Source organism: Ailuropoda melanoleuca, chromosome 14 (genome assembly GCF_002007445.2).
Source record: "Ailuropoda melanoleuca isolate Jingjing chromosome 14, ASM200744v2, whole genome shotgun sequence".
NCBI classification, from domain to species: domain Eukaryota; kingdom Metazoa; phylum Chordata; class Mammalia; order Carnivora; family Ursidae; genus Ailuropoda; species Ailuropoda melanoleuca.
The window spans coordinates 89,142,007-89,156,215 of NC_048231.1; positions in this window are offsets into that span (position 1 = coordinate 89,142,007).

Sequence of the window (14,209 nt, forward strand, 5' to 3'; positions counted from 1 at the left end):
AACAGGGATAGATGGTGTGGTCTGTTGTCTCTGCACGAATAATTTTCCAAATTCCTTCTGATTTAATATGCTGCAATTCCACCTCCTTTACTACTTACTGACTTCTTTTTTTTGACCACCATTTTAAATTAAAAAATTGGACTGCAGGGGCACCTGGGTGGCTCAGTCATTAAGCGTCTGCCTTCGGCTCAGGTCATAATCCCAGTGTTCTGGGACTGAGCCCCGCATCGGGCTCCCTGCTCAGTGGGAAGCCTACTACTCCCTCTCTCGTTCCCCCTGCTTGTGTTCCCTCTCTCACTGCCTCTCTGTCAAACAAATAAATAAAATCTTAAAAAAAAAAATTGGGCTTCAAAAGAAACCTGAAACAACAGGTAACTAAGTGCATCTCAGTTATTTTGTTACTACCCATGCTTAACACGCAAGAGATGTCAGGGAGGTAATATTTCTCAGCACATTATTAAAGTTCATATCTCTTTCTTTGATATTCACAAGTAGGTAAATATATAGGATATACAGTTATTTTATATATATATATATAATATATATACAGTTATTTTTTTTCTACAAGGAGATTTTAATTACCTACTATCTATATGAAAATGTCATGAACCTTACATTGAACTGAGCTGATAACGCCAGTTAAACTTAATTCATATAATTCACAATTTTCCAAAATACCTGGTGACCGTTGTTAGTATATGTAGCCATGTTTTCATGTGACCGTAAGAAGTTTGTATGTATTACCTTCTGTTTTCATCATTTCCCACTGTGTCATGAAAACAGTTCACTTTTCCAACTTCAGCCCTCATTCCTCATGAACTAACCTCCCACTATTCCAAGCTGCTTGTAGTTCACTGAATTTTAAACAGCACTTGATGGGGGCATCTGGGTGGCTCAGTCAGTTAAGCGCCTGCCTTTGGCTCAAGTCATGATGTTGGGGTCCTAGGATCGAGCCCCACATCAGGCTTCCTGCTTCAGAGTCTATTTCTTTCTCTGCCTCTGCTCCCCACCCCCACCCCCAACTCATGTTCTCTCTCTCTCTCAAATAAATAATCTTTTTTAAAAAATTGCACTTGATGTTTCCTCAGTCCTCCTAATTCATCTGCCTGGTTTCCAGCCAAAGTAACTTCCTCTGGGTTAAGTCTTGCCCCAGATGCCCCCAGACAGTAGTTCCCATAGCATAGGGAAGCCTTAATCCCACTATATTTTAACTGTTTACCTGTAATCATTCCCCACTGCACGTGAGGCCTTTGAGACCTGAGACTGAGTCTTACTGAGTCTTACTCTTCTTGGCCTCTCTTGGCATAGAACATTGCTCGGGCACCTAAGTGCCTATTAATTCTTGTAGAATGGTCTGCATAGCCATCATTCTCAGTATTTGTATTTTCTTCTGCTGATGATTTATTTAATCATTGCTATTGTTAAATATTTATGTATTTACCAGATTGGCTTCCAGAAATATCTGACCATCTACACCCCACCACTGTTTTAAAGGCTTCTAAACATCTTACTTTTCTCTGGTTCTTATTATTTAGTGGGTGTGATTTGCCGCCCTTGACTTGCTTCTAGAAATGGTGTGCCTCCAGTACAATAAAAGTTTGGTTTGTTTTTTTTTTTAAAGATTTTATTTATTTATGTGACAGAGAGACAGCCAGTGAGAGAGGGAACACAGCAGGGGAGAGGGAGAGGAAGAAGCAGGCTCATAGTGGAGGAGCCTGATGTGGGGCTCGATCCCATAACGCTGGGATAACGCCCTGAGCCGAAGGCAGATGCTTAACGACTGCGCTACCCAGGCGCCCCAAAAGTTTGTGTTTTATTAGAACTAGGACATGATTTAGCTTTTGCTGTCATCACTGGGGCAATAGAAAGAATGGTATTCAAATTCTTCCATAAAGTTATAGCAGCCTATGCTGTGTCTGAGTACTGCCTTTCTAATTTTCCTAAACTGCCAGCCACCTCAAATGGTTGTCCCTCCCAATTAAATGCAAAAACAAAATAGTAAGAAACAATTTTTTACTGATCACACTGGCAAAGACAAAAAAAAAAAAAAAGGTCTGGAATTGCACTGCATTGACCGTGTTTATGAGGAAACAGGCACTCACAGGCTGTTGGTGGCCGTGTATTGTGTAACTCCTTTGGGAGGAAATACAGAAGCACATATCAAAATATACATGCCTTGTGCTGCAAGAATCCATGTCTAGGAATTTGTCCTAGAGATATATTTGAGCATTTACACAGAAGTAAGCATATACAAATATTTATTGCAGCACGGTTTTCACTGCAAAAGACCAGAGGTGACCTCAATGCCCATTAATAGAGGTTACATCCAGAAAATGGAACAATAATCAGCCTTTTTTAAAGATTAGGAGGTCATGGGGTGCCTGGGTGGCACAGCGGTTAAGCGTCTGCCTTCCGCTCAGGGCGTTATCCCGGCGTTATGGGATCGAGCCCCACATCACTCCTCTGCTATGAGCCTGCTTCTTCCTCTCCCCCTGCTTGTGTTCCCTCTCTCGCTGGCTGTCTTTATCTCTGTCGAATAAATAATAAAATCTTAAAAAAAAAAAAATTAGGAGCTCTACTTGTGCTGTTTAGAACATCTCCAAAATATATTGTTACATGAAAATGCAAAGTACAGAAGAGTATGTGTGTACAAATAAAATATATGTGATGTTTATAGGTTGTCTCCATTTGTGTAACATATAAATACTATACGTGTGTGTTATATATTTGTGTGACAGATGGATAACCTGGAAAGCTGCACAAGAAACTGTTAACAGTGCTCATCTCTATGGAGGAGACCAATTTTTCACAGTTGTACAGTTGAAATTCTTTTTTTTTTTTTTTTTACTATGTTGCTGTATAGCTTTTAAATTTAACTTAGTTTGGTCAAAGTAATAAATACCTCTAGTTTAAAAACTCAAGTAGCACTACAAAGTTTCTAATGAAAGACAACAATCCCCCCACCCCCTACCATTTCTCATGCTTGAATGATGTTCTCCAGAGAACTTTTTGTTGGTTCTTGCATTTACTTTCACAATACCATTAACGTGTTTATATTGCCATTTCTGATGTTTTTCTGTCTTAGACATCATCTATGGACTTCCTGCTATGGGGGAGGAAGAGTTAACTGTCCTGCATTCTAATCCCAGAACAACTATGTGCCCACATACTCACTCACCCTCTCTCCGGTCATAATTAGATTGCCATTATAGTTAAATCGTGTTCAGTGGATACAGTATTATGACTATGGAAATATTGTTTGCACCGAAGCTCATGGTATTCTATGATTATATTTCCTTTTTCATAAAGTTTTTTGTTTTGACCTGGGTTAATTATTGCCTTTTTTCCCCCCATTTACTACCCCCCACCTTTTTCCTACCATTAATTTGGCCTCAAATTGCTCACATAACCACAAAGCTCCTTTCAGGATAGTCAAACACACAACTTATCGTTTACATTCTTCCTTCTTGGGACATCTTTTGCTGGAGCCTTCTGTCCCCTGTTCCTGTGTGAAAAGATTGCTGTCCAACAGACTTCCCTTCGCCATCCTCCTGAGACTTCCTGCTATTTCACATTTTCTTTTTTACTGGACTTGCTAATTCTGGTGGAGCACGTCTGAAAAAGGAAACAGGAGAAAGGAATATTTTGCGGCTATGTCAGTTAGGATAGCTTTAGTGTTCTGGAACACAAATGGGTTGTTTTGTCATCATCATCATCAACAAACCTGTAAGTCTCTGGAGGTGGAGGGTTCACAGCTGGCTCAGTGGCTCAGTGATTCCATCCGAGCCCAAGTATTTCTCATACTTCGGCTCTGCTTTCATCGTAGTGGTGGCACTGTCCCTCTTTCAGGTCACAGGTGGCTGCAGCAGCTAGCTAATTTCATTTGCCAGAAACTGGTCACCTAACCGACCCTAGCTCAATGGAAGACCGAGAGAATGAGTATATGTCATTATCAGCACCCGTTGTGGGAACTGGTCTCTGTCAGTAGGAATGGAGTTTTGGGGGAGGAGCTGTTGGATAGGCAATCCACAGGACCTGTACATTTCCACATCTGGAAATGTCTTTATTCCACTTTCATAGTTAAACTGGGTATAGATTTCGAGACTGGAAAGCTTTTTTTTTTTTTTAATTTTTTAGAATTCCTTAGAGTCTAAACTCCAGTGTTGCTGTTCGGATGTTTGATGTTATTCTGATTTCTAGTTCTTCGCAGGTGATCAGCTTTCCATTTCTGGGAAGGTTTTTCTCTAGTTCTAAACTTTTATTGGAATGTGTCTCTCCTCATTGTCTTTCATTTATTTGTGAAACTAACCGAAAACCAGTGCTTACCTTTTACAACCAGAGTAGCAACTTTATGAATTAATTCACAGACAGGTATCAAGAACTGGGAATACTTCAGTGAGCTTTCTTTCCACCAAACATATAGGACTTTGTGGTCTTCAGTAGTTTTATCCCGAACGAATGGGTAAAAGGTGGGAATTTCACAATAGTAACTGATGGTTAAGATGTTCATGTTTACCTCTGAAACTAATAAAAAAAAAAAGTTCATATTTTTTACTCTTCAATTCATATCTCCTAATCAGCTTCTAACCCTTCCTTCCTCTTTTTTTTTTTTTTTCTTTTCTTCTCTTCTCTTTTCTTTCCTTTTGCACTTAGATCCCTGACCCTTTTGGAATTTATGTCTTGTGTATGATATAAAGAATTACTCTAATTTTATTTTTTCAAATGGCTAACCACACATTCCAGTATTATTTATTTAAAGCCAACATTTGCATCAGTGATGAGATGACACTTTAATCATACACTAATCAGACAGATGGATCTGTTTCTCTTCCACTGCTCTGTTTGCTTCTCTGCACCAGCACCACACTGTGTTCATTAGGAAGTCTTTCTAGTTTTATTTAATATTGTTGGAGCCTGTCCTCTCTCATAGCTTTTTTTCCCCCCGCCCCAGCCTTTTGGAAATATAATTGACATGTTACATTGTGTACATTTCAGGTGTACAACGTGATAATTGATACACATATATATTATGAAATGTTTACCATAATGAGGTTAATTAACACACATTCCCCCCCCCTTCTTTTTTTACAAATTAAAGTTGGGTATCGAGAAAGGGTTGAGGGATGTCTGGGCGGCTCAGGCTGTTGGCCAAGTCCAATTCTTGGTTTCAGCTCAGATCATGAGCTCAGGGTCATACGATCAAGCCCTGTGTTGGGCTCCATGCTCAGGGCAGAGTCTGCTTAAGATTCTCTCTACCTCTGGGGGCTTATGTCTTAACTCCCCCTTGCCTGTGATATTGACAAATGCCTTGTGGTTAATGCCTTATTTTAGGACCTTTTGCAGAAGTCATTTCTGCAAAGGCTGCGAAGCAGAATGTCAGTGCCGTCCTGTCTAAGCCACAGCACAGGATGTTAGCGCTGTTTTATCTTAGCTGTCTGACTCCATATTTTCTTGTTGGGGACCCTGGCCCTGACTACCTAACTGCCCAACTAACTCCTAACAACAGCACTTTCAGAACCCAAGAACGATCCATAAGGACAAAGGATAGAACTAACTGATAAAACCCATGCTACCCTCGGGACAACTTCATCCTCTAGATTCTTAAGGACTTGATAGTACTAAAGCCTGTTGCTCCAACTTCTCTTTCCTTAGGATGAGGACATTCCCAAGACGTTCCTCACATTCTCATGCATTGAGATTCTGGTTGACTTTCCTTCCCCCATCCACTAATGAAAACAAATGCAAGTATTTAGAACACATACCAAAAAAAAAAAAAAGAAAGAAAGAAAAAGAAAAAGAAAAAATTGGCTTTTTAAGGTATGCTTCATTTAAAAATAATTTTTAAACCTGGTGCATTATGGGTGGTTCAGTTGGTTAAACGTCTGCCTTCGGCTCAGGTCATGATCCCAGAGTCCTGGGATCAAGCCCCACATCGGGCTCCCTGCTCTGCAGGTAGCCTGCTTCTCTCCCTCGGCTGCTCGCCCTGCTTGTGCTCTCTCTCTCAAATAAATAAATAAAATCTTTTTAAAAATGTGTTAAACCCCTGTGCATTGAAATTCAAATAATCTATGACATCTGGTTGTGGGGCACCTGATAAAAAAATGACTCAAATTCCATCTTGTGAGTCAAATGTTACTGTGCTTCTCTGAGTCCCAGCACTTAAGTCCTGCACAAGCATATGTCCCTATGACTCACTTAAAATTAATTTCTCAAAAATGTTGACAATTAAACGTTGGCAGGTGATGAGGCCGACGCCGGCTAGTCCTAAGCAATGCCAAGTGACCGCTAGGACAGAGCAGCGATTTTCAAACTTTTTTACGAAGTTTTCTCTCTCTTTTTTAACCGTAAGACCTTAAAGCAGGAGTGTCATGTGAGGGGATGACCTGTTTGAATCAATGGTGGGACCCCAGTGGCACGTCTACCATGAAGCTAATGACACCCAGACTTTAGGGACCCTTAAAGACCTTGTGCCTAAGTTTGTATTTTTAATTTTGTAGTTGTTTCTTTAAAGAACCCATCCTTTCGCCCCTTGTATACACCTTAGGCCCCATAAAACCTGGTTCCACCCCTGGACAAGCCCCAGCACCTCATCCCTTTCCCTCACTCTTCAGTCCCCCTCCATGGAACCCCAAACCTGTGGGGAACAAAATTTAAAAAACTACCTGGAAGATGGTACAATTCCTGAACTAGGAATTAGGGAGAGGGTCTGAGGCCTGCACCTGCTACTGGCCTCTTGTGTGCCTTGGTCAGTTCACCTGACCTTTCTCAGAGCGAGCTCCACGACACGTAATATGGCTATGCATGACCAGATGGTCATCAAGGTCCCTTTCAAAACTGAAAGATTTTGATCCAAAGTCCACTTCCATTGTCTCTCTCACACGAGCTCCCATCCTCGGCTCGTTCTTCCTCCCTGAGGCGCTGGGAAACCTCAATCCACCCCCCTGACATCCCGGGCTCCCTCCAGGCTGGGCCCGAGCCCACCTTCTTCAAGCAAGGACTTCAGGGGTCATGATGGGACAGCTCGCTCTTCTCCCCATGGTTCAGTACATCTCCTGCTAGATGTCAGCTGAAAGAGAGAAATGACAGATCCCAGCCACGTTTGTTAACCCTTCCAAGATTACCTTCATTTTCAACAGAAATGAATGTTTTAGCTCAATGACCTAACTCCTTTTTTTTTTTAGATTTTTTTAAAAATTTATTTATTTGACAGAGAGACAGCCAGCGAGAGAGGGAACACCAGCAGGAGGAATGGGAGAGGAGGAAGCAGGCTCCCAGAGGAAGAGCCTGATGTGGGGCTCGATCCCAGATCGCCAGGATCACGCCCTGAGCCGAAGGCAGACACTTAACGACTGCGCTACCCACGCACCCCTCAGTGACCTAACTCCTGATGATTGGTGGTGAAATTTTAGGCAGCAGCTACAGTCAAGTCTGAGAAGAGAGTCTCCGGGAGCTCTTGGAGCAGGCATTCTTTCAGAACCCCTCAAGTCGCAAGAGGCCACCGCCTATTGTTCCGGAAGCAAGAGACCAACCCGAGTTGAAGGACACAAGAGTCCTGTCAACATGGCTACAAGGAGAACCTTATCTCTTTTGGAATGTCATTTGCACTCACACAATTGTTTGAGTTACGCGGTAGTATGGTGGGGACTTCACTGGCTGAGCTGAAGTTTGTTCCCTGCTTTCTCCATAGTCACACACCCCGACAGGGTTGATATTCCTCAGGCACTGCTGGCTGCCCTAACAGGAAGGGAAGCAAAAACAAATGGTTCATTAACAGAGATCGTGGTCCTACAAGACAGGAGTCTCCATCTGTTTGCCAATGCCTCTGTGATCTACAAGTAAAACGCATTTCTCTGGGTCTCTGGAAGTTCGGCTATTCAGAGACCCATAACTCAATTTCCTGGAGCCCTAACATCACCCTTCCCTCCACTGACCGTGATGGGGGAAACAAAGGCAAAAGGGAATGTAAATAAAATACAATTTCCTGATAACCTGCAGTCCAGGGGCAAGTACTCGAGGCAGGCAGAGCGTGACATTCCTTCAGGAAACTCCCAACTGCCTAAATGTTAATGCTTTGCTAGAGGGAAAAACCCCCTTAGATGGACAGTGGCAAGGCCTCCCGGATTCCGTCTTATTTAGCATATCAAAGTCCTCTTGGCCACCTCCCTTTGTCCTTACCCCCCCCCCAACTCCCAAGTATGTAATCAGTGCCCCTCACCACCCCAGGGCAGACGCTCTTTCAGCCCACCTGTCCTGTCTCTGTGTTTTAATAAAATCACCTTTTTTGCACCAAAGACATCTCAAGGATTCTTCCTTGGCCCTGGCTCCGGACCTCGCCAACATTCAAAAACTACATCACCATGAGAGATAGCAACAACCTTAAAACTTACCTCAACCAACCAGCCATTTTATGCAGGTGGAAACTGAGGCCCCAAGGTGAGGGTGTGGCAGAGCCAAGCAAAATTAAGTTTTAATGGCCCCAGCACAGCCCGCTTGCCCTTTAAAGTAGGTAGGTGCACCTCATTGCGATTACAGGTAAATGCTTTTTAGCTATTAATAAAGCCAAATGACACAAGTGTGGTTGAAGATGGGGGGGCATTTTGCACATTTGTAGCTTTAAAGAGACCAAAGTAGGTTAGGATATAACCATTTTCCTAGAGTCATGGGGACCCACTCAAGGAGACCATGAATTTAAACCCTGAATCCCAGAACTCCAGTCTGCGTGTTATTGAAAGAAAAAAAAAAAAAAAGGAATCTCCTTTGTATTAGCACTGGTGGATTCTTGTTCCTTCCCCATGGGGTGGAAGATGAGAAGATGGTCACACATGTGTCACCTGTACTACGCGACCTGGAATTGTTTTGGAAGGAAGAGAGATTCCTGAAGCTTGAGCAATGCGAAAGTGATCCCCGCTTTGGGGGAGCATGAGGTCATCTGCACGCGTTGGTTCATGTTCTCTTACCCACGAAGTCTCTGGCTCCCCAGCACTTCCCTCAGACCAATCTCTTCAGGCTGCCGTGGCTGCAAATCTTTTCTGCACTATGACTTCGAGAACTATCTTTGGAAAGCTGAGTTTTCCTCTTCTTTGTGAATGGACTCAGGGCGATGTTTGTTTCATTCATTCCCTAACGTCTCACTGAGCACATGCTACAGGAGCCCCTACAGATGAGCTGGGGGTACAACCAGCAAATAAGCCGCATGCCGGCCCCGAAGGAGGTGACAGCTCAGTGGCAATGCGGGCAAGCAATCATAACCTGTAAGTAAGGTAGGTAGCAAGGCAGGAGTGGCCCTGACTCATTCTCAGAAGTCACAGAAAGCTTCTTGGAGGAGGTGACCTCTAAACAGAGTTGTAGAGGATGAGTAGGAGTTTCTGTCCTCCCCTTAGTCACTGTTCAGTGGCAGCTGCTGTCATATGACGGTTCCTCACTCCCAATCTACAGAGCAAAGTAGCAATGCCATGGCTAGAAAAACCAAAGGACCCTCCTCTTCTTCCCTTGAGGTCTGTACACAGTACCATTTCATTTGCTCTGGAAGGAGTCAGAAGCCAGGACAAGAGTCGGGGCTGAGGGACAGGGATGTTTTCCTCCCCGGAGGACACTGAGTCAGGAAGTGCCAACCTTAGCACCATGGAGTTCATGCCCATTGGACTCTTCTGACAACGGGCAGCAGTGTTTATGACTGTGGGCCTTCTTCTCCCCCCTCTCACTCCCATGTATGTATATGTGTGAATATATATGCCTGAGTGTGTGTGTGTGTGTGTCTCTGTGTGTATGTAACAGCTTTACTGAGATATAATTTACAAAGCACATTATTTACCCATTTGAAGTGTATGGTTTTGGGACTCCTAGGTGGCTCAGTGGGTTAAGCATCTGCCTTTGGCTCAGCTCACAATCTCAGGGTCCTGGGATCCAGCCCCGCGGTGGGCTCCCTGCTCAGCGGGGAGCCTGCTTCCCCCTCTGCCCCTTCCCCCTGCTCTTGCTCTCTCTCTCTCACTGTCAAATAAATAAATAAATAAATAAAATATATTTTTAAAAAAGCGTGTGGTTCCATGGGTTTTAGCGTACTCAAGAGTTGTTCGACTCCCTCCACAATCTTAGAACAATTCATCACGTCAAAAAGAAACCCTGACACTTTAGCTGTAACCCCTCAACACCCCCATTTCTCTCAGCCCCTGGCAGCTGCTAACTACTTTGTCTCTATAGTTTTTGCTATTCTTTTTTTTTTTTTCCATTTTTTAAAGGAGCCATTGTGGCTGGAAATAAACGCAATGTGCTTCAGCCAAGTGGGTCCCCAAGGCCTTTTCATTTTTTAAATTAGTTCATTTATTCATTAATTCACTCATTTATTCACCCAGTCATTCATTTACGTAATCTCTACACCCAATGTGGGGCTCGAACTCACGACCCTGAGATCAAGAGTCACATGTTCTGTGGACTGAGCCAGCCAGGCGCCCTAGTTTTTGTTCTTCTTAATATTTCAAACGTTTCATATAAAGGGAAGCATGTAATATATGGTCTTTTGTGACTGACTTCTGCACTTCCCCTAATGTTTTCAAGGTTCATCTGTGTTTCATTCTTTTTTATAGCTGAATTATACAACTGTATCATGCACTTAAGATTGGCATCAGGCCAATCATCAGTCCTATACAAAAAATGCCACTGATTGGGGCACCTGGGTGGCTCACCCGTTAAGTGTCTGCTTTCGGCGCAAGTCATGATCCCAGGATCCTGGGATCGAGCCCCACGTTGGGTTCCCTGCCCTGCAGGAAGCCTGCTTCTCCCTCTCCCACTCCCCTCGCTTGTGTTCCCTCTCTTGCTGTCTCTCTCTGTCAAATAAACAAATAAAATATTTTTTAAAAAATGCCACTGATTCATTGATTTGTTCTTCAAACATATATAGAGCAGATGCCATCTGATGCCTAGAGTTTTACATCCCCAAAAGGTTTCTAATTCATCTCCATGTCGCCATCTTGATCACCGCCATCCCAGTCTACCACCATCTGCCTGCTGGACCAGGGAACTTTCCTAGAGTGAAATGTTAGCCTTCAACAATGACCTCTTCACCTTGCATGGCTTCTCCTATCTCAGAATAGAAACAAAATTCCTGGGTGTGACCAAGTACCACCCTCCACCCCCGGGCTGGGCCTCCCCACTGCCATTACAACTTCTCCCTGTGGGCTCCACCCTCACCCTCTTACGTACCAGGGACCCCCCATCTGGAGGCCTCTCCCTAGAACAGTCTTCTGCTTAATGCCTGCTATTCCTTCAGATCCTAGGCCAGTCGTCCCTTCCAAGAGAAACCCTTCCCCACAGTCACATCCACGTTCTCATAATTCATCTGATAGCGTTCTGTATCTTTCCTTTGCCACAGAGCTTACAACCAGGTTCAACGGGTTGTTTGTAATTGCTTAAGACCTGTCTCCCCTCTAGACTTCAAGCTCTTTGAGGGTGGGTCTAGCTTTGCTCATCCTTGAGTCCCTGCGACCTAACAGTGCATGCATTATAAACATAGAAAGGATGTAGGTACAATATTTATAGAGTGCCCCCTATAACCAGACACTTCTACCAACTCTATCTCATGTATCCTTCTGACCTTATATGGAAGGTATTGTCAGTTTTGTTTCCCCAATAAGATCAATGAAGCTGAGACAGTAAAAATAAATAACCTGCCAAAAGCTGGGAAGTGGCAGAGCGGGATTCTCTCCTGGGCCTCTGGAATTCTAAGTTCTAAGATCTTTCCACTAACACCAGGTTGTTTCTGGAACGAAGAAGACAAATCCCCCCCATTAAAAAATTATTAAATAAGCCCCTGTACACAGATGCCAGTTAAACATGGAAAGAGAGCAACAGGGCAAAATATATCCTCCGCGGAAAGCATAAACCAAGGGTTGCAAAGATCGCAGGGTCCTGGGGGGGGGGGGAAGCTTCCTGACACTTGAGACTCAGAAAAAGAACCTCCCCCGTTTGTCAGTTTCGTTCTTATTGGCTCGCTGGAAGTCTGTTCTCACATTTCTACATGGAGACCGAGTATTTCCTTTGGAATTTTCTTACATTGTTTTATTTTTGGGTGTCAACCTTTTTCACTTTAGTCCTGCAAAGAATTCACTGTGCATTTCCTTCGGCGGATTTTTTTTTCTTCTTTTTTTAGGGAGGCATTACCTCCACCAGGAAAAACTGGTTACCAGAGCCAGCCCTAGAGGTTGGCTGCCTTTGCACAGTTGTCACCGAGGCACTTTCATGTAAAGGTTCTCCATTATTTTGGCATGACCTCAGAGCCGGTGAGCCAAGGTTCATCCATGACCACACCCTCCTGGACCTGGTCCAGCAGCTGCAAGCTTTGTCATCGTAACACGAGAGGCTGACTTCTTGATGACATAGTTATGTCATTAATAATTCTTTCAAACCAGGAATTTCCCAATTAATGTTAAATGGGAAGATGATGGTCAGTGGGGGCCCCTGGCAGTAGGCCATCTTCCTATTACAAAGGACAGCCCATGTAAAGGAGTGACTTTTGTTCTGCAATCAAAACTGTTGTTTCCAACAGAGAGAAATTTACTAAAAACTAATGTGTCTGTACAGATATGATTGAATATTATTCCACCTTAAAAAGGAAGGAAATTCTGACACATGCTACAACATGGATGAGACTTAAGGATATTGGGCTCGGTGAATTAAGCTGGTCACAAAAGGGCAACTATTGGGGTGCCTGGCTGGCTCAGTCAATAGAGCAGGCGACTCTTGATCCTGTGGTCGTGAGTTCAAGCCCCATGTTGGGGGTAGGGTTTACTTAAAAAAAAAAAATGGAAAGGACAAATATATGATTCCACTTGTAGAGGTTCCCAGAGTTGTCAAATTCATAGAAAGAGAAAGTGGAATGGTGGTTACCAGAGTCTAGGGGGAGGAGGGGAAATGGGAAGTCAGTGTCTGATGATTTGCAGTTTAGGAAGAGGGAGTTCTGGAGGTGGATGGTGTGCTAGTTGCAAAAACAATGTGAATGCATGTAATGCCACTGAACTGTACACTTAAAATGAAAAAAATGATAAATGTCATATTCTGTATGTTTTACCGCAAAAAAAACGTGTCTGGGAATTTTTTTTAAAAAGTCTTGCCTGTTGTCCTTCTAATTGTTCATGAGTTGCACTTTGGTGTAGCCTGCCCCCTACTGCCTTGACCTTGTTTCTCAAAGTGAGGTCCCTGGACCAGCAGTCTCGCCCTCAGCCGGAAGCTCAGGCTCACCCCAGACCAACGGAAGTGGAATTGGCATTTAACGAGATCTGTGGGTTTTGAGAAGCACTGCTGTGCACCAGGGGCACTCCGGCTGCAGTGCACATTGAAGTCACCTGGCAAGTTTAAACATCCTGATTTCATTGCTGCGTATGGCCAGGCAGCATGATTTGCAAGTGCTCCCCAGGACATTCTAATTTGCCGCCAAAATTCGAATTGCAGCCACAGCGGGGATCTTCCCATCCGGACCAAAGACTTGGCACTTGGGCCTTTTCCTGATTTTCTCACCTCAGCGCTGGGACGTTGTTTCTGAATGGAATACTCTGAACTTCTGTTTGAAAAGTCTCATCATCTTGGTTTTTTTTCATAATCTAAATTTATATGACAGAGACTCCAGTGGGGCATGAAAAATTTTTATATTGCTCAGTTTTCTAGATAACCAAAACTTACCCCTTTTGTGACAAAATTTTTCTAAAGATTTTAAATCATTTGCATGTAAATATTTCTCTTTTTTAAAGATTTTATTTATTTATTTATTTGAGAGAGAGAGAGAGCATGAGCTGGGGAGGGGCAGAGGGACAAGCAGACTCCCCGCCAAGTGGGGAGCCCAAAAATGCTGGGCTTGATCCCAGGACCCTGAGATCATGACCTGAGCCAAAGTCAGAGGCTTAACCGACTGAGCCACCCAGGCATCCTGAAATTTTATTTTATTTTAAAATAGGCTCCACACAGGGGTGCCTGGGTGGCTCAGTTGGTTAAACCTCTGACTCTTGGTTTTAGCTCAGGTCATGATCTCAGGGTCCTGAGGTCGAGTCTGCCTCTCTCCCTCTTCCTCTCCCCCTGCTCAAGCACTTGTGAGCGTGCTCTTTCTCTCTCACTCAAATAAATAAATCTTACAAAAAAAAAAAAAAAAGAAGGTAGTCTCTACACACAGCGCGGAGCTCAAACTCATGACCCCAAAACAAGAGTCGGATGCTTCACGGACTGAGCC